Source organism: Argiope bruennichi, chromosome 11, assembly GCF_947563725.1.
Source record: "Argiope bruennichi chromosome 11, qqArgBrue1.1, whole genome shotgun sequence".
NCBI classification, from domain to species: Eukaryota; Metazoa; Arthropoda; class Arachnida; order Araneae; family Araneidae; genus Argiope; species Argiope bruennichi.
In genome coordinates this window covers 64,697,327-64,721,611 of record NC_079161.1, presented here as the reverse complement: position 1 = coordinate 64,721,611, position 24,285 = coordinate 64,697,327, and positions in this window count along the sequence as shown.

The following is a 24,285-nucleotide window of genomic DNA, read 5'->3' as shown; positions in this document are numbered from 1 at the left end:
ATGCCGTCCTTTCTATAAAAATTGTGAGCCAAGCGGACAGTCTGTATGAGGCAGCTGATCTATTATTTAAATAGAAACTTTTTTATTAGTTTATAAAAAAAGAACGAATGGAGGATGAAGCGCGGCAGGGCATTGTGAGAAACTCTCCCAGCTGTTCTAGAAGGAAATCAATTGTATCGATAGCGGGGTGGCGAAGGACTGATAACCTGTTGCTTTATTTCCGCCATTTTAGGCATAAACTACAGACAGAAAGAAGTTTCGAATAGTATTATGTCATCTCCCGAGGGCGAAGGCTTTCTTTTTATCGAGGGGGGAGGGAGATGATACAGAATAGAGTGTTTTTTATTTGAGATCTTCCTGTAAAATCTCTTTTTATTTATTTATTTTTTTTTTTTCCTTTACAGAACATTGCAGACATTTTGATAATTCTTGAAAAACAAACGAAATATTCATTGGGAGGGGGATTTTAGTTCGAAATATCGTAACACGGTAATATTTTAAGCTTGATTTATGAGTTTAGTTTTCACTAGACTTTATTTCAACTGCCGTTGCATTCTATGCATAACAATTTTTGGATAAAGTAAATAATGACTTCCGTTAGAATTTCATCTTTGTCACAAATTGTATGTAAAACTTGAAAAATTAATTAAAATGAAAGAAAAAAAATTCTACGATAAAAATTAGTTATACTAAAAATATAACTTTTTTTAAAATTTCATTTTGTGTGTGTGTGTGTGTGCTATCACATGTTTTGAAGTTATTGAAGGTAAATTGCAAACATTTTCCTTCATGTTTAATGAATAATAAATCAAATTAATGTAAAACAAAAAAAAACTTTCTTTTTTTAGTGAATGTCTACTTTACAAGCAGTGATTATCAAATTTAGTTCGAACATTCTGTATTTAATTCAATTTTTAGTTGTACAGTTTATCGAAAATACGCCAATTTGAAAGCATCGGCATGTTAAAAATAAATTTTTAGAAAAACAAAATAACCGGTTGAACTTTTGCATTAAATTTATTATACCTGGTCCCTTTACCAGGGGTGGAGCCCTATACAGTGCACATTACTAGGCCTCCTTTTAAACGAATGAATCAATTTAATTTCACATTTCAGTGCTTGTCGTTGATTTATTTTTGGTTAATCATTTGTATTTTATTAAATTGAATGCTTTAAATGAAATGAAATTTCAATTAAATGAAGTATTTAACTGCGGGCCTCCTCTCAGCGTTGCAGCCTAGAAAGTATGTGTGATACACTAGAACTCGACTCATTCAAAGCTGATGAAACCATAATAAGAATTCGTTTTTTTTTTTTTTTTTCAACTATTCGAATTCAGAAAAAAAGGGGGGGGGGAATTGAGCGTGAGTAATGTCAAATTACCGGTTCAGTAAAATATCCGTTCGGAAACGGATTTTTTCTCAATGAGCGTTCTTTAATGAACATTTTGTTTTGAGATGTGTAGATCCGGTTTTGGCTAAAGAAATTCTTTTTTGGAATCCACTGAAGCATTGCGAATTTTGTTTAGTTAATTTAATTTTCATACAATTTGAATCAAATTTTTGCTAAATTCTGAATATTATTTCGAAGGAAACAATAGAACGGGGAATTTTCTGGGAATTAATTCCCACTGAAATGCGTTTCTTTTTCTTTCCATTTTGGAACAATGGAAAGCAGAGTTGTTATGATTGTGCAAAGTTCGACGTGGAGATTTTATGGAATATTCACATTGCAGACATCTCTTGAGTCTGTAAAAGATATCTTTTAACTTTTGTCAGGCCATGGACATCATAACTCGAAACTAGTACTAAGTATGTGGAATATATGCAAAAATATTAGATTTCTGTAAGGTTTTGCATGTAAATTCCGTCATTAGGAAGTTTGTACGTCTGCGTGTTTATATGCAGGTGAGGCTAATATCTCTAAAACACGATGAAAGTAATCTGTCTTAGTGTTTTATAATTAGAATAGTAGCGGAATCAATAATTCGACTACTTGCTTATTAATTTCTATATCGCAAACTCGAAAATTAAAAAGTAAAACGAGCTAGAGAAATGAAATTTGGTATGTGGTTTACACATCAAAATCGTAGATCAACATCAACTGCACATTCATGCGATGATAAGCGAGAGATCCACAACTGCAGTTATTACTATAATAGTGCAATATATAAAAATACATGGAGTTTTCATAATAGACTATTCATATAGTATTCGTTTGAAGTAGCTATAAGCCTTTTCTCCAAACTCATTTTTAGATTATATTCGAAATTAAAAATGTAGTCTATAAATAAACTTACGGAATTATGAAAAAACTGATTTAAACAATATGTATGAAGATTTTATGGAATTGGTATTGACTGCCACATTATCACTTTAAATATATTTTAATTAAAAAAAAATCTGTTAAAAATAAAGAAGTAATATTCAAATTGTGTTTGTCATGAATCAACCGATGATGTAAAGTTTTTGTCCACCCTTTTTCTTTTTTCAGCTACTGGCATGTAGAATTTTATTTTTATTTCATCACATTTAACTACGGTAGCAGTCATACTTCCCGGCTTGCAGAAAAACCTAAATAATTCCAGAAGTAATTTGCACCTCAACATTATCAATAAAGCATCCTGCTGCACCCCTCTCCCCTTTGTTATTGTTTTCTCATTATTTTTTAAATGTGCATTTTTTTTCTATTTTTACGCCATTGTCCCTTTTATCCTTTGTAAGGTTCCGTATCGGAAGCAAATTGTAGAAACGAAAGTAAAATCTTTATTTGAATTTAAAGCTCTTAACAAATAATGAAGAATACATTTACCTTCTCAGAATAAATAATTATTATTTATAATTTTTTTTGAAATTCTATTAATAATAAGAAATTAACTATAAAAAAGCCTTTTTTTATTTATTTTTTCGAGTCACCTAGATAATATACACTTCAATCACAATATAAAAATAAAACCACCGTTAGTTCTTAAAAACAAAATTAAATTGAAGCATTATTATAATAGATTTCTTTTTTAATCATAATCGTTCATAAAAGCAATTTAATTAATTATATATCTTTGAATAGTGTGGCAAAAATAATTCACTTTGAACAAATATCTACACTGTTCAATATCAACATGATTTGGAACAAAAACATTACAAGAATAAACTGCATGTGAACGAATGATGAGATTTTGAAGATTAAAAAATCAAACGAAAATAATAAACATCAAAGCAGACGATAATTGAATTCAACAGAAAATAAACTGAATTTCAGAAGGAAAAAAAAAAAAAAAAAATCGGAAATTAGGATATGTTTTTCTTAAGTTATATATATGAAAAAAAATATCGTTTCGAATTTAATTATTCATTTTAAACTGAAAATATTTAAAACTATAATCGACTCATTTTAAATTGGAAATTCTTTAATCGATTATCAATGTTTGTTGATAATCGATCAGAGAAAAAAGGCAGTTCCGAAAATGCTTTTCGGAATTCGGGGAGCACTAATGCTTTAGATTAAAAATTAAAATAAGAAATATCAAAATTTAAAAATTGATAATTAAATAAAATAAGTATATAACTTAATATCTTAAAATAAATAGATTGGTGGCATATGTGGATGAAATATTTCAAGTCAAGATTATTTATCAGATAAATCTTACTTAAGAAGGTGCTGCGAAATTTTGAGTGTTGGAAATATTGCTCTTTGCAACTCCATCTAGGATTACGACTGAAAATAAATGAAATCCTGCTCAACTGTTGCGACCTTCTAACCTCTTAGTAATCTGTTGCAAATCTCTTAGGAAAGAGAAATAAGAAATCAAAATTAAAATTTAAAAACTCGAAAATAAGGCATTTCAGAAGCCTTTACAGCATCTTTTACACAATGATAGAATGATTTTTTGATAATTACCTTTTGAAAACTTAGGAACTTAATTTTTTTTTAATAGGCGTTAATATTTGAAAAATTGATAGCTGAGTGACATAATATTTATTAATTTTATAAATAAATATTGAAATAAATTTCATATAATAGGGAAAAAATCCAAGATAGCAATTTTAAATTCTTATTACCGTTCTCGAATCAATAATAAAATTTTATTCCACGTCAAATTTTATTCCTCTTAAAGAAATACAGATCTTCTGATGTTTTCATCTTCGAAATTGCTGGAATGTTAAGCTTTTAATTCAAACCAATGAGCGAGGTCACGTGAACCGGATACAAAAGGCTTGAAAAATCTGTTCATCCGCTTTTTATGCTCAATAATAAACATAAATTCAGCCCGGCTACACTCTCCGATCTCCACTGCAACGCAAGTCACTTCCTCCTCAGCAGCTGAACTCTGATTGGACGGCGTTCCACCCTCCTCTACCTTCTCCACTAGCGTCAGACCAAGGAAGATGAGTCCATGCCATTTATCAAAAGCCATGGCCCAACTACCTAATCCTACAGCACTACAAGAGATCGCTTCTTGATGAAGCGGGCTCTCCTTGAACTACACAAGTCTGTTCAACCCCATTTCAGCGTCTGCATTGATAGCGGGAGAACGTATTTCTAGAACTAGTCTGACTTGCTTTGTGTTGAATATTCGATTTTCGCTGAACTAAAAAGAATTGTATGCTGTTATTTCGTCGAATTCCTTGCTTATAATTGCTGATGCATGATCTGCTGATCGTCGTTCTGAAGTCTGCTTTCGTCAATTGAGATTACCAGTTCGCTTTGTGTTGCTGAACTCTTCCAGCTGTTGGTGAATATCTAAGTGAATATCTAACTCTATATTCCTCTACAAGCTGTGTGTGTTCTGTTCGTGGGTGACAATGATCATACTTTATATTATAGAACAAACTGACAAATGACTGTTTATTTTTCTCGGAAGAACTTCATTATCTGAAAGGGAATTTTTCCGGAAGTTATAATTGATTGGTTATTTTATACTGTGAAAAGGATATATTTTTTATCATGCTCTATCTGGCCTGTGCTAGTAGAACTTAATCGCATCTGGAATATTATGAAATAATATTGCTGTTGTTTTCTTCAAATGAAAATGAAATTTCTTCGGAATTAAATGAGGATTATTCATTTAAACAGTTATAATATTATCATTGCTTTTCGAGAACTTCATGAACTATTTATTTCATTTCCTTTTATGTCGAGTTTTGGTGTTTCAGTTTGCACTGCAGTACTGAGGAAATTATGCATACGATCACACCGGAACTCTTTATCCCTAAATCGAAACTACTGAACACTTTTGAATTAATGCTTAAAAAAATATTTGAACTGTATCAAAATTAATCTTTTCTTCAAATCAAAATTACAAAGAAAACTGTTTTTGCTGTGAGTCTGAACTTTTGAACACTCAACCTGAATTAGAGAATTTTCCCTAACTCAAATCACCTACATCATTGGTGTTATGAAGAACATTTCAACTGCACTAGCATTATTTTTTTCTTCAATAAAACTGTAGCTTGCATTTCGTGAGGGGAAAAAAAAAAAAAAAAAAACAGGAGAAAAAAGATTTGAAAAGAGAAAATGCAATTACATAACTATGCAGCTTTATTTTCTCAGACGATAATATATTATTTTTCATTCCAAAATAGAATTCTGTGAATGATTCCATTATATACTTTTAAGTTCTGTGGAAGAAGGTCGATATTGGGTGTTTTGACCACCTCCTTTTAAGCGATTTGGTTACTGTGTTTCTATTGGTTCTATATTTTATTCTAAAACCTTTTTTAAACAAATTTAGATTGTATTCTTCATCTTCATGCTAATCAAAATTACTTCATATTTTCTCAAATACATCAATTTTGATGTAACTTCATTCTGGCATTTTTTCCTTCGTGAATGATGGTTATTTTGTCTGCCAATGTATTGCTCCGGAAATAATGATAAAATAGTAAAGCAGTGTTGAAGTGCTTTTAAGGTCAAAGGTTAATAGCACCTATATTGTGTTGAATGTAATAAAATTGGCATGATGATGCAGGTTTGTGAAAAAAATCAGTGGACTCATTGTGGAGAGGTTCAAGAATAATGACGTACCTTTTTTGTAATTTAAAGATTTTATTGTTTCTCCGCTTTCGGGAGTTTCTTTGAGCTTTGACTTTTGGCGTGCTACTACGTCAATGATGTTACAAAGACTGGTGGGTTTTTTTTCATATACCGCTAGAGAGCGTTACGAGTGAGAGGCGGGGCAACATGCTTACGTAACACATTGAATGTTGAAATCAGGAGCATAATTATGGTAAACATTTGCTGCATTATTGTTGATATCATATGGGAAACATGCTCATGAAATTATAATTGCAATATAATTTTTAGGAATTTGCATATCCATGATGATTAATGGTCCTTCCATTTGGGATAAAACGTTTCACATGAAACGACAATTCCATTGAAAATGAATTCAACTATTTCCTTCTTGTGGTGTTCTGACGCCTATCGGAGAATTTTTGACGATATTCCCTATTTTTAAATTTCATGAAATTTTGACATCTGATATTAATATTATTAGAGATTTTTTTAAAAGCTTTGTAGATGATTTAATGAATAAATTGCAATAATTTAATTGGGTTGTCAAATATACAGGTTTGAATGTAAGTTTATCTTAATGTAATAATCATAATATATTCCTTTTCATGAAACTCTTTTCTTTCTCGTTATTTCCTCTTTTGTTTTAAAAACTCGTTTCGAAAATAGGATACGTGAACTTTAAAATTATAAGGAGCAATAATTAGCAAAAATAAATGTCTTTTTAAAAAATATAGTGCAATTGCATTATTTTGTGCGTTTATTATCCTATGGCCCTCTCGTGCATGTCGTGGACATATTAGCATAAAAATTACACAAAAATTAAGGGGAAATATTTAAATTTCCGAATATGCATTCAGAATCTCAAAGAATTTTCTTTTAATATTTTGAAATTAATCGGTTTGTATTTTAAAGAATAAGGTACTGCACTCAGGAGAGAAGAAAATATTTGGCATAAGAGCGAAGTTTGACTAGGCTGTTTCAAACATATTGTTGATACGAAGACTGATGGTTGAAAAAAAATCCGCAATATAAATGTTATATGTTCATTTTTTTCCAATATGAAAATATCACATAAATAAGGATATAATTCTATGGTAAAATAACATGGAATATAAAATGGAATTAAAGAATCGGGGATATCACTTTTAATGAAACAAATAAAAATATACGGAATTATATATTTAAATATTTGTTGAGAAATCAATTGACATGAAAATGTATAATATACAGAGAAACAATTTACATTTTGTTTTGCCCTTGTAATCACGTTTCTTAACTTTGTCTTTATTATAAATTATAGATATTTTTAAAACTTGCCAACATGAAGAAGTTGACTAGTGAATTTGGTTGAAGGTTAGTTCTTATTAATATAACAATTTGTTCTGAATTCGTTCCTTTCCCAATACACTGGTTCTTGCTTTCTTTTCTTGTGTATTTTTCATTTATTTTTTTAATTTTTTTTTTTAAAAACTAAACGGTGAATATTGTGACACGTTACCAGCTACAGTATGAGAAGTATATACAATTATGTAAAAAATTCTTAATTATGTAATAGCTCGATACCTGTGGAGAGCAGTTTCTTTCGCAATCAGCAAATTGAAGTTTCTGGCACTAGGTGTCATTGCTGTTTCAGATAAAGGAAAATTCCGTAGACCTGTCTGCAAATCTGGAGTAATGTAAATAAAGCTAGTAAGGGCAATACGAAAATGTAAATTACAATATAAATGATAATTATCTTTTCTTTAGATTAAGTATTTTGAGCTCGATTAGAGAAAATATGTTGCCTCTAAAGGAACAAAAAAGATAGCAGTGTCTGCTTGTTCAATTTGAATATATTTCAATTTAAAATATCACACAAGGCAAGGACAAAAACCTTTGTTGAAACAAGAAGATGAGAAATATAAAACGAAATTCGAGAATCGCAAAAATCAACGTTCATGAAATAATTGGATGCGTGATTCAATATATAATAAAACGAGTGAAATGAAAATATATAATATTCAAATACAATATAATAGTGAGAGAAAATATTCAAATTTAGTTTTTCTGCTGTAATTACAGTTTCTGATCATTACTATAAATTGTAGATGTTTTAAAATCTTATCAATCTGAGGACGTTGATTACTGAATGTGGTTGAATATGCGCTGATATTAATAAAAGTAATAATATATTCTAAATCTGTACCTCTTCATGCAACTTTCGTTTATTTCTTACTGTAGTTTCATGAAACTCCTTTGAAATGAAGCATTCCATCTCTTTTCAGCAATAGTTATTAAACCCTATGCAATTTGTAACAGCCTAACATGCCAAGAAATCCTCTGAAAAGATTGGATTCGAAGTTCGTACTATGAACAATCGTTCTGGTGACTGGACAGTCAAATCAGGATTCCCAACGATGCATGAAGGTACGAGCAGTTGTCTCTGCTGTCACGTAGAGCGCTGGTATCACATTTGGACATCTAGAAAAGTCTATCAATTATGGTAATATAAAATTATTTTCCATTAGAAGGAGGTTGAGGAAACTAAAGAATCGTTTGGTAATGCAAATGGGTCGAAGGGAGATTTTGTTTACAGTGTTATTTCAGTTGGTATTTATCCAAACTTCGAACTAAAAGTTTTATATTCCTGTGCATACCTTTCCATACGAATTGACTAGAGATTAAATCGATGGAAGCTGGAATTCCTGGTCTACCTAGCTTCCGAAAATGTTAGCTTGGATTGAATTAGTGATATTCAAATTCAAGTTTCTGTGCTATTAGGTATTTTGAGAATGAAAAGAAGTTCTTGTCTGCAGCTTATTTAGTTTGAGTGAGGTCTTTTAATTCAGCTACAAGTCAGTGGAAATCATTCACTCTATTTTATCTTCATTTCTTTAAACTGTATTTGTTGATGGCTAGTAATACTTACGACAACAAAAGTAATGGTACTTTTGGTACTTTGGTAGTAATGGTACTTTAAATAGAACCCTATATCTTTTTTTTCTTCCTTTCACCATTTATCTTACTGCACATGGTGCCAATGGAAAGCAGTTTTAACATACAAGATATAAAAATTGGATTTGAAATTTACATTTTAGAATTTTAAGTAACATCGAACACTTTCGATCGCCACATGTTTGCCGAAATTTTCTTGCTGTCCTACTCTTATAGGACGTGAGCATTGCTACAATTACACAACTTTACTGCGTTAACAGATCCTCCTCCTGACACTTAGTAGAATGAGCATTTGCAATATAATTTTCTCCGTTCAAAACACAGGTCCCCATATGTTCTTGAGTATACTTAAGAGAAGATGCATTAGCTGAGATAGAATTATAACGTAAAAACGTAATCGCTAGCACACATATCTTTCCTACATTTGCGATTACACATATTATGCATTTGTTCCTATGTGTACTTCCTATATAAATGGTAATAATGTATCAGAAAATATGTTCTTTATTCAACCATCATAAATTATTTTCGTATTTCTTAAATAAAATTGGTGTAAATATTCTTTTTATGATCAGAAGTTGTAGCCAACATCATTGGTCTCAGATATATAGTTATATAACAGAAATAATATGACAGCATCATGCAGCAATATTTATTTTCCATCATGATTGAATTATTTTAATTTTCGTACACACTCTCCTATTTGATTGAGAAATCTTAATTGATCTTCATGAAAATCTCAAATAAATGTCTTGTCTTGGAAATTCTCTACCGCGGGTGATCTGCTTCATTTTCTCAGGATTAGGGATTGTGTTAGTCTGCATAATAATAATATATTCTCGAAGTGTTCCTTTTCATGAAACTCTCCATACATCTTTATAATTTTTCCTGATGCAATACTTTAAAGAGAATTCGGAACTGCGAAAACATTAATAACGGGATAAATGAGAATTATTTATTCTTTGGATTCAGTTTTTTTGAGCTCGATTAGAGAGTAAATATTGCCTCTAAGGGGATAAAAACGATGGAAGATTATTCAATTTCAAAGGGCCGTGTAATTAGACTAGAATTCGATACATCTTTCCTTTGTTATATCGCAGAAATATATGAAAGTGCTCTTTCCACTGGAAACATTTGACGACAGAACGAGCCATTAAGTTACAGGCTGAAAAAATACTAGGATCTGGCCTACAATTGAAACAATTATTATGTGCTTTAATTAAATGCTGAAGTCGTTTGGAGTCATTTATTCAGAATTATTCGAGAGGTCAAATTCTTTGGTTTATTCAATATTATCTTTTTTTTTTTTTTTTTTTTGTCTTGAAAATTCTCTATTGTGGGAATTGTGGGATTCTTTTTCTCAGGATAAGAGATTGTGTTGGCATATATTATAATAATATCTTCAAAATCTGTTCATTTTCATGAAACTTTTTATCTGCAACCCATGCAAATTCCTTCGCAATGCATACAAGTCGGTTATAATATTACAGGTTTTCCTGCTCATTATTCTGCTTCTGGTTCTTTGCCACAAGTTTAGACCTTGTGTGATCCTATATTATAATAATATATTCGGAAACTGTTTCTTTTCTTGAACCCCTTTTTCCAATGTATTGCCTGTATAGATTTATTTAAAAAAGTTATTGGGAAATATAATTAAATATGATCATTATGAGCATAAATAGTGACGAGGATTGATTAATCCATAATGTTATTTGTCATGATCTGACTCCATGTAAGGGTTTGGAAGCAATCACTCTTCGTTTTATATCAAAAATATATCTTAATTCGACACACAACAACATCGCACGCTCTGTCCCTCGGAGCAACTCTCGTTCTACTCCTCTGCGCTCCCCGAGAGGCGGGAAACCGAGTCATGCTGCGCGTTCAAGGCCATTTTATGATTAATGGAGATAAAACGCATATCAAACTTAGGCGCGCTTAATCTGAGAGAATTAGAACGATCGCTACAATAGCACTTATATGTATTATTCGAGCTAAATTAAATTATATATTTCGTCTAAGGAGATAAAGAAGACGATAACAGCAGAAATTTCAATTTGATCTGCGCCGTTAAATAATCAAGAAGTTGGTGCAACTTCCTTTCTAATGTTGCAGAATTACTTGCCCACTATGAACGTTTTACACTTAAGCGGTTACATGAAATTTCGATCTTAAGATGTACTCAGGATCACTGAACAATCTTGGAATATTTTTTGTATAATTTAATTAATTATTGGAGCAGTTTTTGGTCATTTATTCACAATTATCTGTGAGGTGTTATTTGTTCGGTATTATTAATTTTTTTCCTCACTTGAAAACTCTCCATGGCGATAAATCTAATTTTTTTCTCTCAGATTTAGAGATCCTCTCAGCCAATAAAGTGAGCACCATTTCTGACAAATTTAAATAATATGCAAGGAGAACTTTCTGTTTCTCAACGCAGATGAACCTGCAACTAAACACTGCTTGTAGTTCGAAATGCAATATAGAGAGGAATCGATTTCTTTTCGACGAATGCATATTTTTTAATCAATAACTTTCCGATTCAAAAGCTTGTAAATCTAAATTCTCCCTCATGATTTAAATAAGTTATTCTTCAAAGTAGTCTTGCCGCATTCATTTGCGTGGCATGTATGTAAATGTGTATACAAATAAAAAAAAACAAGTTTTGATACGAGTTTTACGTTTCGCCTTAATCGTTCCGGGGGAAGTGCGGGAAATACTTGCCGATCAAATCTACTGTTTCTACTACCTCGAAACAGTTTCATTAAACTCTTTGAAATTATTATCGTTGCATTTTAGAGAATTTGGCACTGTACTTGGACGTGAGGCCTAGTACCGTGATAGCCAAACATATGATTGTAACAGATGCTGATAATGAAAGGAAACGTGATATTTGTATTTAAAGTGAATTTACTTTTGTCAAAATGAAAATATTACAAAAAACAAAACTCTCTGGCAAAACAATAAGATGTAGTATATAAAATGAAATTAAAGAATCAGGAAGATCAATTTTATTGTATTATATTTTGAAACTGTCTCTTTTCATGAAACTCCGTCATATTCTATGAACACTCTTTCCGTTAGAATTAGGGATTGCAATACCGGGATACCGAACACCGGTATTTTGAGCCATTTGTATAATTTTGTAATACAGGTATTTGCAAGTTTAAATACCGGTTTTTCGGTATTTACTAGAAATTTTTAAAATTGTCTCCATTATATGTTCAGGTATCGTGAACATAGCAAAATAGTATACGTTGTTGTTTTGTTGCTAACGGGTGAAATTAATTAGCTAATTAATGGCTTAATTGATTGATTAAATCTAAATTAGCGAAACATGGATTATCCCTGAAAGAAAATATTGTATCCATAACGACTGATGAAGCAACAATTATGAAAAAAGTTGGAAAGTTGATTGGTGCAAATCATCAGTTGTGCTATGCACATGGAATTCAATTCGGAGTAATAGATGTATTATACAAATAAAATAAATTAAAAAAAAAGAGAACAGAAGAATTTAAATACTGTGGATATAGAAACTTCGGATTCCAACTTTGAAGAGAGTAAGAGTGAGAGTGATATTGACAACGGAAATAATGACAATGTTTTTGTTGAAGAAGATATTGCTAATGAGGATGAAATATTAACCCATCAAGAATTGCTTCCTATAATTTATAATTTATGAAATTATTAAGATATTTGAACTTTCCCCTATAAAAAAATATCATATTACTAAAATATATACTAACTGAAAATAAAACAGAATATATGTTAATATTAGATTCTAAAACACGTTGGAACAGTTTACTCCTAATGATGGGACGATTTTTGAAACTGAGAAGTCCAATCCAAAAAGAAATAATCGACTTAAACCGGCAAATTAATTTTTCAGATAGTGAATTTGACTTAATATCCAGAACTGTATCAGCTTTACTTCCAATAAAACTGGCTGTTGAGGCATTATGTCGGAGAGATTCTAATTTATTAACAGCTACTGCAACGGTAAATTTCATGTTGCAGTCACTGAAAGAACAGCACGCATCACTATATGAAGAACTATATATTACATTGAAAAATCGCACAGAAGAAAGGCATACCGAAGTAGAAAATGTCTTACGGTATTTACATAATTATAATGCTTTTAAAATGAAAAAGTAGAAAAGAGAATAACCAATTCAAATCTGATCAAGTTTATAGTGAATTTTCTTAAAATTTTTTACCCACAAACCTATCCACATTCAGAAGAATTCGGTTCAATTATCGAAGATTATGATGTCACTACTGTCGATAGTGAAAAGGAATTGTCTCTTAAACAAAAATTAGAATTAGCGATAAATAAAATAAAATTCAACAAACCAAAATACAATACAGAAATCAGCTACCCGAAACTATCCGAAGAGAAATCGATTTATTTCAAGATGAGGGATTTAGTGGTAAATTCTTGGAAAAAGTATATCGCGCATTGCTAACAGTACCATCAACTAGCGTTGATGCCGAAAGAGTGTTTTCGACAGCTGGTCATTTTTGCACAAAATTTCGTTCCAGGTTTTTTGACATTACAATTGATGCATTATGTTTTTTAAGATCACATTTCAAAAATTTGTAATAGTACCACAGACTGAATAGTGATATTTACACTTTTTAGTGATTTAAATAAATAAGATGTCCCTTTACTTTTTTGTGATTCTTTATATACTGTTATAATTTATAGGTTACAAATTAATTTTTGCGATATTTACACTCTCTATTAAAACTAGCAAATAAAACAAAGAAACAACGGTGTTTTCTTTCTTTTTCTAAAATTTCTAATACCGGTATTAAAACCGGTATCCCGGTATTAAGATCTAAAAAATACCGAATACCGGTATTGAAATTTTGGTCCGGTATTGCAATCCCTAGTTACAATTTACGTCACTTTTTACAAAAGTAAATGGTGAATATGGTTAAACTTAATCATTAAGATTATAACGAAGAATTGCAAATTTTTTCAGAGACAGATTAAAGTATATGTTGAATCCATGGGAATACAAAAGGGGGTTATAAGCTGCATATTCTACTGAATGAGGCCATTTATTAATTAGTCCAAAAATTGGTGCCTTTTCCCTTCGTTATTAGGTGAGGTGTGTTCTTAATTTTGAATTGTGACATCGTTTCAAATTCACCACTATAAAAAACAGAATGGTTCTTGCAATATCCCTAGGAAAATGCCATTTTGGATTTAAACTTAATTAGGGAAATTCATATTCAATTTTCTGTATTGTAAGTTATTCTGAGACAGAGACGAATTCCTTGCCTGCAGCTCATTGAATTTGAATGAGCTGCTATAATTAAGCTGCAATTCGTTGGAATTTATTCTCTCTGTTTTATATTCATTTCTTTAAAATGTTCAATAAAATGTTCTTTAAATGTCTCTTTTGTCAATGGCTAGTAATACATTTGACGACACTTGTGAATGGCGAAGAATGACGTCAGAACTTACTTATTCATTATATGAAAATAAAATTGTATCAATATCACTTTATAGATCCTTGGGATTTCGCTCAGGAATTCATATGACAATTCCCGAGTGCTGTTACCTTTATAAGAATCTTTATATATTTTAAAATCAATTTAACTCAGAGGATGGATGAGTGAACTTGGCTCAATAAAAGTTCAGTTTATAAAAGTATAATTGATAAGAAATATTGAAATAGCGCACATACTTGAAACAATTATGCGTATTGAATGTATGAATACTTAAGTCGCTTGCGAAGATTTATGCAGAATTTTCTGAGCGGTCATTCTTTGGTTTATGTATTATTTTTTCTTCCTGCCTTGGAAATTCTCTAATGCTGGATGTCTGCTTCTTTTTCTCAGAATTAGATACTTTGTTATCTAATGTAATAATAATAATCATTTAACAATCCTTAATAATCCTTAAATCCTTAATAAAGAATTAAAATAAAAACAGAAAAAATGAAATAGATGCAATTGCAAACGAGTGCTACCTACAAACACGAAAATAATACAAAAGAAATATATATGTGTATATAACTACTCTTGGAAAGAGTGTTCTTTAATTCTGAACAGATTTTGATTTTCTTCGAGATGATTCTCGGAATTTTAATCCTGAAACCTTCGAAAGAGGCCTCACTACGAAGCCAAACTGGTTCTTGTTTAGATGTTGGCTTGGTCATGTGGAAAGATAAAGTCCGTTTACATTCTGTTGCGTAGTGGATCGGAGTGATATCAAGATTTTCGGCAAGGGCAGAATACATTTGGAATCAGATTGAAACGGCGAAGATATGAGAGGAATGGCACATGGAATGTATAGAATGGAATATCTTCCTTTTTCCGGTAACTTGGTTTTAGAAATATTTTGAAGGAATACTGTTTTTAGAACGCCCCGTATGTCCATCTACCAAATTCTTTTGCCAATCTTCCATCATTTTCTGCTTGTGAATGTGATTATCGGTAATATTTAAAATCCTGTCATTGTGGGAAAGAAGAAAAAGAAATTTTAGTGCACAGAATTAAGCAAAATCTTTTCTTCTAAAAAAAAGTAAAATTATAGCAGATTATAACAGCCAGATTTGGTGCATCTCACACTGCAGACGAAAAAGATTTGGTGGTTTCTACATCTGCAAAAATGCAGCAAGAAATTCAACCACGTGTAAGAATAACTATTCCTATATCTGGTGAAATAAAAGTTACTTCGAAAGCGGGAATAAAATTAAATAAGGCTTAAACGAAAAGTAGACTTACCTAATGACACATTTTTAAATTCTATAAGGAAAAGAAAATTAACATATTCTAATTATCTATATATCGAAATGCCTCATCTACAGAATCATCTTTTGAAAATAATATCTTGAATTGAATGTTCATAATATTTTTGGAAAAAAAAATGTAAAAATATCACACTACTTTGAAAAGGAAAAGTTTAGAAGAAAAAATGAATCATTCTCTTAAGAGAGTTACTTTCTAAAAGAAAGAATACTAATTACAATTATTGAAGGTTATTGTCTAATATTGTAAACCAAAGTGTGTTGATTAGTGAACTTTGTTTTATATTGGATTATTCTAATATAAGAATACTTTAGATAGAATCTGTTCCTTTTCATGAAACTCGGTTATCCTCAACTCTTTCTTCGTACACCTAAGAATGTAAGAATCACTAGCAGATATTATAAGAAAACTTTAATCCGAAAATAATCTTAGGTGCAGAATCTTCGGTACTGTCCTAGTCTTACAGAACATGGACAACGCCACACCCATGCATCTTTATAGTTTTAACAGAATATTTTTTCTGAAACCTAGTAGAATGTGCATTGGCTACAACATCCATTACAAAAGAAGACTTTTTAGTCTATGAGTATAGCAGAATTGTAGCATAATTACGCATTTAAATACACATATCGCCTTCTCACGTATTTCGTTGCTATTTTTACTGAAAGAAAAGACCCTCTAGAAGTGCATTGGCCTAGGTGTCTGCGGTGGCTTCCGTTACATCCGAAGCCCAATGGTAAACAAATAAAAAATAATAGTTCAGCGTTTTTGGTATTATTTATTTCCTTATACAAACTCATAAAAATTCATCTTCTTTCTTAATTAGTTTTAAAAAAAGTTCTTCTGCGAAGTATTAATATTTTAATTCTTGCCATTTTTTAAAGGAATTATTCTATAAATGCAGGTCAAAAAATAAAATAAAAGGAAATAAAGTTATATTTATAGCGCTAAGCTATTAGGAAAGAAATGTTAAAGCAGGCGCAAAATATTGAGATTCCTAGTATCCAGTTGGAACAATAACCTGCATATGCATACAGTTGTGTGTGATCTCAAAATGAAAACAAAATACATAGGCCTTCGAAGTCATACGTACCTTATTATAATAATTATTTTTCGCTCAAAGCACTTGTCGCCATATGTTCTTGAATATATTTAAAAAATTCCTATTAAATGAAATAGAGTTATAATGTGCAACCTTTTTTTCTAATACGAAATTCATTTCTGTATTAGCCGTAACAAGTATTATTCATTTGGTTTTATGTGTGGTTCCTATATAAATTGTAATAGTGCGTGTGTAAATGTGTTCTTTATTCATGCTTCTTAAAAATGTTCGTATATGGCAAAGAAAATAAGTCTGAATAAATATGTCTTTTATGATCAGAATTTATACCCAACGTCATTTGTTACAGGTATATACGCATTTATATATACAATAATATGACGGCAACCCCCAGCAATAAAGATTTTCAATTATTATTTAATTTTCATACACACTCTCCCACTTTTCGAAAGATCTGAAATCTGAATAAATAGGGAAATAAATATATTATAATGGAAAAGTGAACCACATTTGTTTGCTATTATATTGATTTATTCGTTATTTTGATTTTAAATGGAAAATTGTTTATTTTATGGCAAAAAGATTTGTATATCTGTCTGTTTCTTCCGCTACATATTGCAATATAATTTAGAGAAACTTGCACATTCATGATGACTATTGGCCCTTTTTAGTTGGGAAAAAATAACATTTTTGATGAAAACTTTTTTGATTATTCCATTGAAAATTAATTCAACTATTTCCTTCTTGTGGTATTCTGACGCATAACAGAGAAATTTTGACGATATTCCTGATTTTTAAGTTTCACGGAAATTTTGACATCTAATATAAATATTATTAGAGATTTTATTAAAAATCCGTGTAAATGATTTAATGAATAAATTGTGATAATTTAAATTGGGTTGAATAGAGAAGACGTTTGACCTCAGTTTCGGCAATCACTTCTTAATTTGAGACAAATTTCTTTCCCTGGAGCATCTTTTTGATGTCTGCAAAAAACCAGTAGTCGCTGGGAGTCTGAAGAGTACGGTGGGTGGGTGGGGTGACACGGGGCATTATCCTTTTGAAACAGCACTTTTTTTTTTTTTTTCTTTTGCACATGTAGTTATTTTTTCTTGATTTCTGCACTAAATCGATCCAATAATACTATGTAATATTCACTTTTGATAGTTTTGCTTTCTCAGGATAGTCGATGAATAACATTCCATGCGCGTCCCAAAATACAGATTCCATAATCTTGCAGGCAAGACTTGAGTTTTTGGTCGCTTTGGACCAATTTCAACGGTTGCTGTCCACTCAGCTGACGATCTTTTTGAATCAGGCATGTAGTGATGGATCCATGTTTAATCCATTGTCACATTCCATGCAAGAAATTCTTTTTATTTCGCTTAAACAGCGCTCTGAATCGTCGACGCGTTGTTATTTCTGTTCCGGTGTGAACAAACACAGCACCCACTTCGAAAGCAACTTGCGCATGCCAAAATGTTCATGTAAAATTGTAAAGACTCTCCCTTCTGATATCTTCAAGGTGTCAGCTATCTCACGCAACTTCGCTTTGAGGTCTTTTTTAAAAAATTTGTGAACATTTTTTAAGTTTTCCGGAATAACTGTAACTCTTTTGGGCGACCTGAGCGTTTAGCATCATCGGTGCTTGTAAGACAGCGTTGAAATACTGCAAACCATTCAATAATAGTTGATTTACCTGGTGCAGAGTCACCATAATGCTTATCAAGCCACTTTTTGGCTTCAAAAGTATTTTTTCCCATCAAAAAAAACAGTGCTTAATTAACACACGAAATCACTTTCTATCCATTGTCTTGAAAATTACGAAACTGGGGTCATTAAAACGACTGTAACATCTATACTAACGATCAGAATGCCATGACATATTGACATACTATTTGAAGGTTGGTACTACCCGGAATGACGTGGTCTGTCAACAATATTGCCGTATATGTGTTAGACCAAGGACATATTAAGTGATGTGTTATATTCTGAATCTTTTCTTTTTCATAAAACTTTCTACTTCCATAATTTCTTTTTTGTTTTAAAAACTGATTTCAAATTATGGGGAATGTTAAATTTAAAATTATAACGAGGAATAATTAACAAAAAGAAAAGTCTTATTAAAAATACAGTGTAATTGAATTACTGTGTGTTTTTTATCCTTTGGTGCCCTGGTGCATGTAGCACACATGTTAGCATACACATTCCATAGCATATAAATTGCATAAAAATTGGAAGAAAATATTTAAATTTCCCAATCTACGGTTTTCAGAATCTCAAGAAATTTTCTTTATATATTTTGGAATCAATTGGTTTGTATTATAGATCATTAAGTTCTGCCCTCAAAAGAGACGAATGCATTTGGCACAAGAGCGAGATTTGGCCATGCTGTTTCTAGCATATGGTTCACACGGATACTGCTGATTAGGCGAACTTGCGATGTGTTTATATATATATATATATATTCAGTATGAAAATATGACATGAGACAAGGATTATAACCCTTAGGTAATTAAACGAGACATGGAATATGAAATGAAATTAAAGAGTCAGGAATATTAGTTTAATGAAACTTTTGTAAATACGTGGAAATATGTATTTAATCAACTGTTGGGAAAACGATTGACATGAAAATATATAATATACAGAGAAAGTGTTCCGATTTTGTTTTGAACTTCGAATTACATTTCTTTATGTAGTCTTCTTTATAATTGATAGATATTTTTAAAACTTGTTAACATGAAGGAGTTAGTTAGCAAATTTGGTTGAATGTTCGTTCATCTTAATATAATAATTTATTTTGAATCGGTTCCTTTCCAAGAAACTGTTTCCAGCTTTTTTCTTGTGTACTTTTTTTTGACATAAAGTTTTCAAAACTAAATGGCGAATTGTGACGCGTGTCCAATTATAATAAAAGGAGCCCATATAACTATCTAAAAAAATCCGGATTAGGTTTTAGGTCGATATGCGTGGAGAGCAGTTTTTTTCCCAATCAGCAAGTTAAAGTTTCTGGCATCCGGTTTCAATGTTGTGTGAGGTAGATGAATATTCCGGTAGCCTGTCTGCGCATCTGGAGTAAAACATCTTTTTTAAATATAAATAAGGTGAGCGAGGCACAGTGAAAATGTTAATTGATAGATAAATGAGAATTATCTATTCTTTGGATTAAGTTTTTTTAAACTCAATCAAAGAGGAAATATTGGTTCTAAGCGGACAAAAATTAAGGCAGCGCCTGCTTATTGAGGTTGAATGGGGGCGCGTAATTAGACCAGAAATCGATGCATCTTTTCTATGTAATATCACAGAAAGATTTGGATGGGCACTTTTCTCTGTAACGGTTTGACGGCAGAACTAATCATTGAATTGCTGCTGAAGAAATCCTAGGATCTAGACTACACTTGAAAGAATTATGTTTTTTTTTAAATATATATACTGAAGTCACTTTTGTGCTGTAGACTATTTTGAGAAAGGGTCCTTGTCCGCTCCTTAATGACTTTCAATGAGGTCGTATGATTAAGGTACAAGTCGATGGAATTTATTCCCTCTGTTTTAGCCTCATTTCTTTAAATTTCCTTTGTTGATGGCTAGTGATACTAATGAAGACAAAAATAACTGTACTTATGACGACACTTGTGACTTGCGAAAAATGAAGAATGAGATACTTATGCATTATCTAAATTAAAATTTTATCAATCTAGCTTTTCAGATCTCAGGAATCCAAATGACATTTTCCGAAAGCTGTTATCTTTATTAGAATTCATAGAATATTTTAAAATCTTCTGAACGGGAGGATTGATTAGTGAACTTCACTGAATAACAGCTCAAATTAAAATAAGGAAAACTTATAGAGAATCTGTTCCTTTTCTTGAAACTCTGTAGAATTTCTTCCTGACTTTCAGTTTTCTTTTTCCTTCCTAAGGCTGTACTTTTTATTCCTGGGGGGGGGGGGTTACGCTTCACAAACATTAAATTGCTATCTCAAGAAGTGTTGGGGTCTTGCCCACACTTAAACAATTAAGTGTATTATAATTAAATAAAGCATTCTCTTAGGTGATTTATTCTGAATTATGTCAGATGACTATTTCTTGCTTTATTTATTATCATTTTTGCTGTCTTTAGAATTCTCTATTGTGGTATGTCTGCTTCTTTTCTCAGGGTTTTAAATTGTGCTACCATATATAATAATAGTTATTCTGAATCTGCTCATTTTCATGAAACTTCTTTTTTTTTGCAGATTCATTCATATCGCTTATAATGATACAGGTTTCCCTGCTTCGTAACGCAGACGAATGTGTAATTAAATATTGGTTGTAGTTTTTTCTTGTTACCTAGAGGTTTGATTAGTGAACATGGTTGAATAACAGATCATTATACAGAACTTGTTCCTTTTCATGAAACTTAAATCTTCCTGTTTTTCAGTGTATCCCTAAGGTTTCAAGGACCAATAACAAATATTAAAAACAAAACTTTAAACTGGACCCCTATGAGTTTATTTTTTCTTCCTTTTTTTCCTTTTTCTTACTACTCATGATGTCAGTGGCAAGAAGTTGTAACATACAAAATATAAAAATTGGAATTGAAATCGACCTTTTAGAATTTTACTTAAAGGCAAACACTTCCGATCGCCGCCTATTCGCCGAAATTTTCTTGCTGTCCTAATCTTTAATTTTTGTATGCTCTCGATGTTTTTTTGCAGTTTCTATAAGTATGACAGGAAATATGAGCATTTTATAATATGAAGAAAGAATGCTGACTTTCTTTAAATCCTTTCCGTTTATTCTGATGTTTAAATATTTCATCTTCGGACTTTCTATATTGGATGAGTGTAAAAATTTTCCATAGTTATAACAAAGTTCATTCTTCAGAAAGCTCTGTGTTACCGTGCTCTGATGTTATGTCTGGGTGAAGAAGTACAATTCTTATTTCATATCAATCCTTAACTGTAATGCAGATTTTGAAAAATGATATTTATTCTAGATCCTTTGTGCACATTCATTATAACCTACTGGAACTTATTCATTTGAAAGACTTTAAAAAAATATTTATTTAAACTGTGGAGTGGTTTCATTCAATATCAAATAGACACGAGATTATCAACTGTTTTATAACAAGATCAGATTCGCTTTATAAAATTCATTGTAATATAAATTTTGAATAAAATTTCAGAATAATGCTGAAGTATTGAAAAGAGTCGATGGACTGTAAGACATCTTTTCTTGTTATGGCGAGTGCACTGTAATGTTCCATTTTGGATTTCTCTATTTAATATTGATTTTACATCATTTCGTTTCCGCCTAAACCAAAATTTTCTCTTTTCTTTTCTTTTGTTTCCTTGGGAGTAACGACACCTGTATGCAATGTTTGTGGTCATTGTATCTAGAATATAATACCACAAGACTAAACAATATTCACTTTGAATTAGTTTAACATCCATACTTATGCGATAGAGAGAAACATGCATTTATTTTTTCCATCAATACATAAAACTCCATTTCAATAACTATTCAGATAACGTTTTTGTGGATTCTCCGCCTCCATTTCCGTTCTCTATCAAAAAAGCAAAATGCATTAAATATATTGAAAATGTGTAAATGTACACTGACAAAAAGTGAAAGTTCCGTTTATCTTTCACAAAGGCATTTGTGAAAGATAAACTAAATTTGTGAGATGTGTTAGCAATTTTGAAGAAATAATTACAGCAATGACATCGTTTCAAATTTCCAACTATGAAAAAAAGAATGATTCTTGTAACGCCACTACGAAAATGCTAGTTTGGATTTAAACTTAATTAGGGATATTGATATTCAAGTTTCGCCGCTGTAAGTTATTTTGAGAAAGATACGAAGTGCTTGTCTGCATCTTATTGCATCTGATATAGGTCGTATAATTAAGCTACAAGCGAATGGAAATTATTCACTCTATTTTATTCTCCTTTCTTTAAACTTTTTTTTGTTGATGGCTAGTAATAAATATGATTATCTAAATAAAAGCTTAAGCATTATCTAAAATAAAAAGTTATCAATCTTATTTTACTGGTCTTTGAAATTTCGTTTTGGAATTCAAATAAGGATTTCTGAATGCTACTTTTTTATTAGAATTCATAGACAATTTAAAATCTTGTAAAACGAAGGGGTGATTAATGAATTTTGTTACAAAACCGTTCATACTAATGTAAAAATAATACATACAGAACATGTTCCTTAGCATGAAACTTTTTCCGGTTTTTCCATTGCTTATAGCTTAAGGGTGTAAGGACCAGTATCACATACTATAAACAAAACTTGAAACAGGACCCTCTACATTTCGTTTCGTTTCATGCTACTTTTTCTTATTTTCCTACTGTCCCAATGGGTAAAAGGTTTAGCATACAAAATATAAAAAATCTATATTCCAAAACACGCAGAAATTTTCTTGTTGTCCTGGTGTTATGGGACGTGGACGTCGCCACAGCCATACACCTTTGCAGTTTCAACAGAATCTTCCTCCTGACCCTTAGTAGAAGGAGCATTTGATAGAATATCCATTACAAAAGGAGATCCCTTTCTCCACGACTGTAGCAGTATTGTAGCATTTTCATGCTAAATTAGTTTCACAAAGAAATAAAGTTCTCCCTCGAAATATTTTTTTTTAATTTTTGTTATTTTAAACTTTACTTGACTTATATATTTAAAAATCAAAAAACTCAAAAGCAAAATTATATTCATGTCTCAAAGCCGTTAAAAAAATGTCAAAACAGACGCAAAAAATTTAAATTTTTAGGATCCCATTGGAATAATAACCTGCATCTGCATAAAACTGTGTGTGATCACAAAATATTAAAAAAATTGCGAAGGCCTTCGAAGTCAACTATATATCTCATTACAACAATTATTTTCCGTTCAAAACACAGATCGCCGCATGTTCTCGAATAAACATAAGAGAAGGTGTATTAACTGAGATAGAATTATAAAGGGAAAACTTTATTGCTGGGACACAAATCTTTTCTACATTTGCGACAACACATATTATATACTTTTTTCTATACAAACTTCGTATATAAATGGTAATAATACATGTGTTATTTATTCGCATATCTTGTTTGCTAATAAAATAAGAAATTCTTTTATGATTATAATTTAAAAACCAACATAATTAGTCACATATATGAGAATATGTTGATACCAACAAGCAACATAAACGTTCTGTCATGATTTTATTTTATGTGGTTTTGGCATGTGATATTGATATTATGAGTGTTCCTTTTAATCATTATAGATGATTTGAGGAAAAAAATTAATTCCGATAAAAATCACGGAAACATTTCTACAAAGAAACATCATGTCGCAATTCTACTTAAAAATATGAGGAAAATATGAATTGAACGTTCATAATATCTTTAAAGAAAAGACGCTAAAAATGTCATACTACTTTGGAAATGAAAAGTTTAGAAGATAAAATAAATCATTCTGTTAGAGAGTACTGTCATAAAACAAAAATTCTAATTACAATTATTCAATGCAATT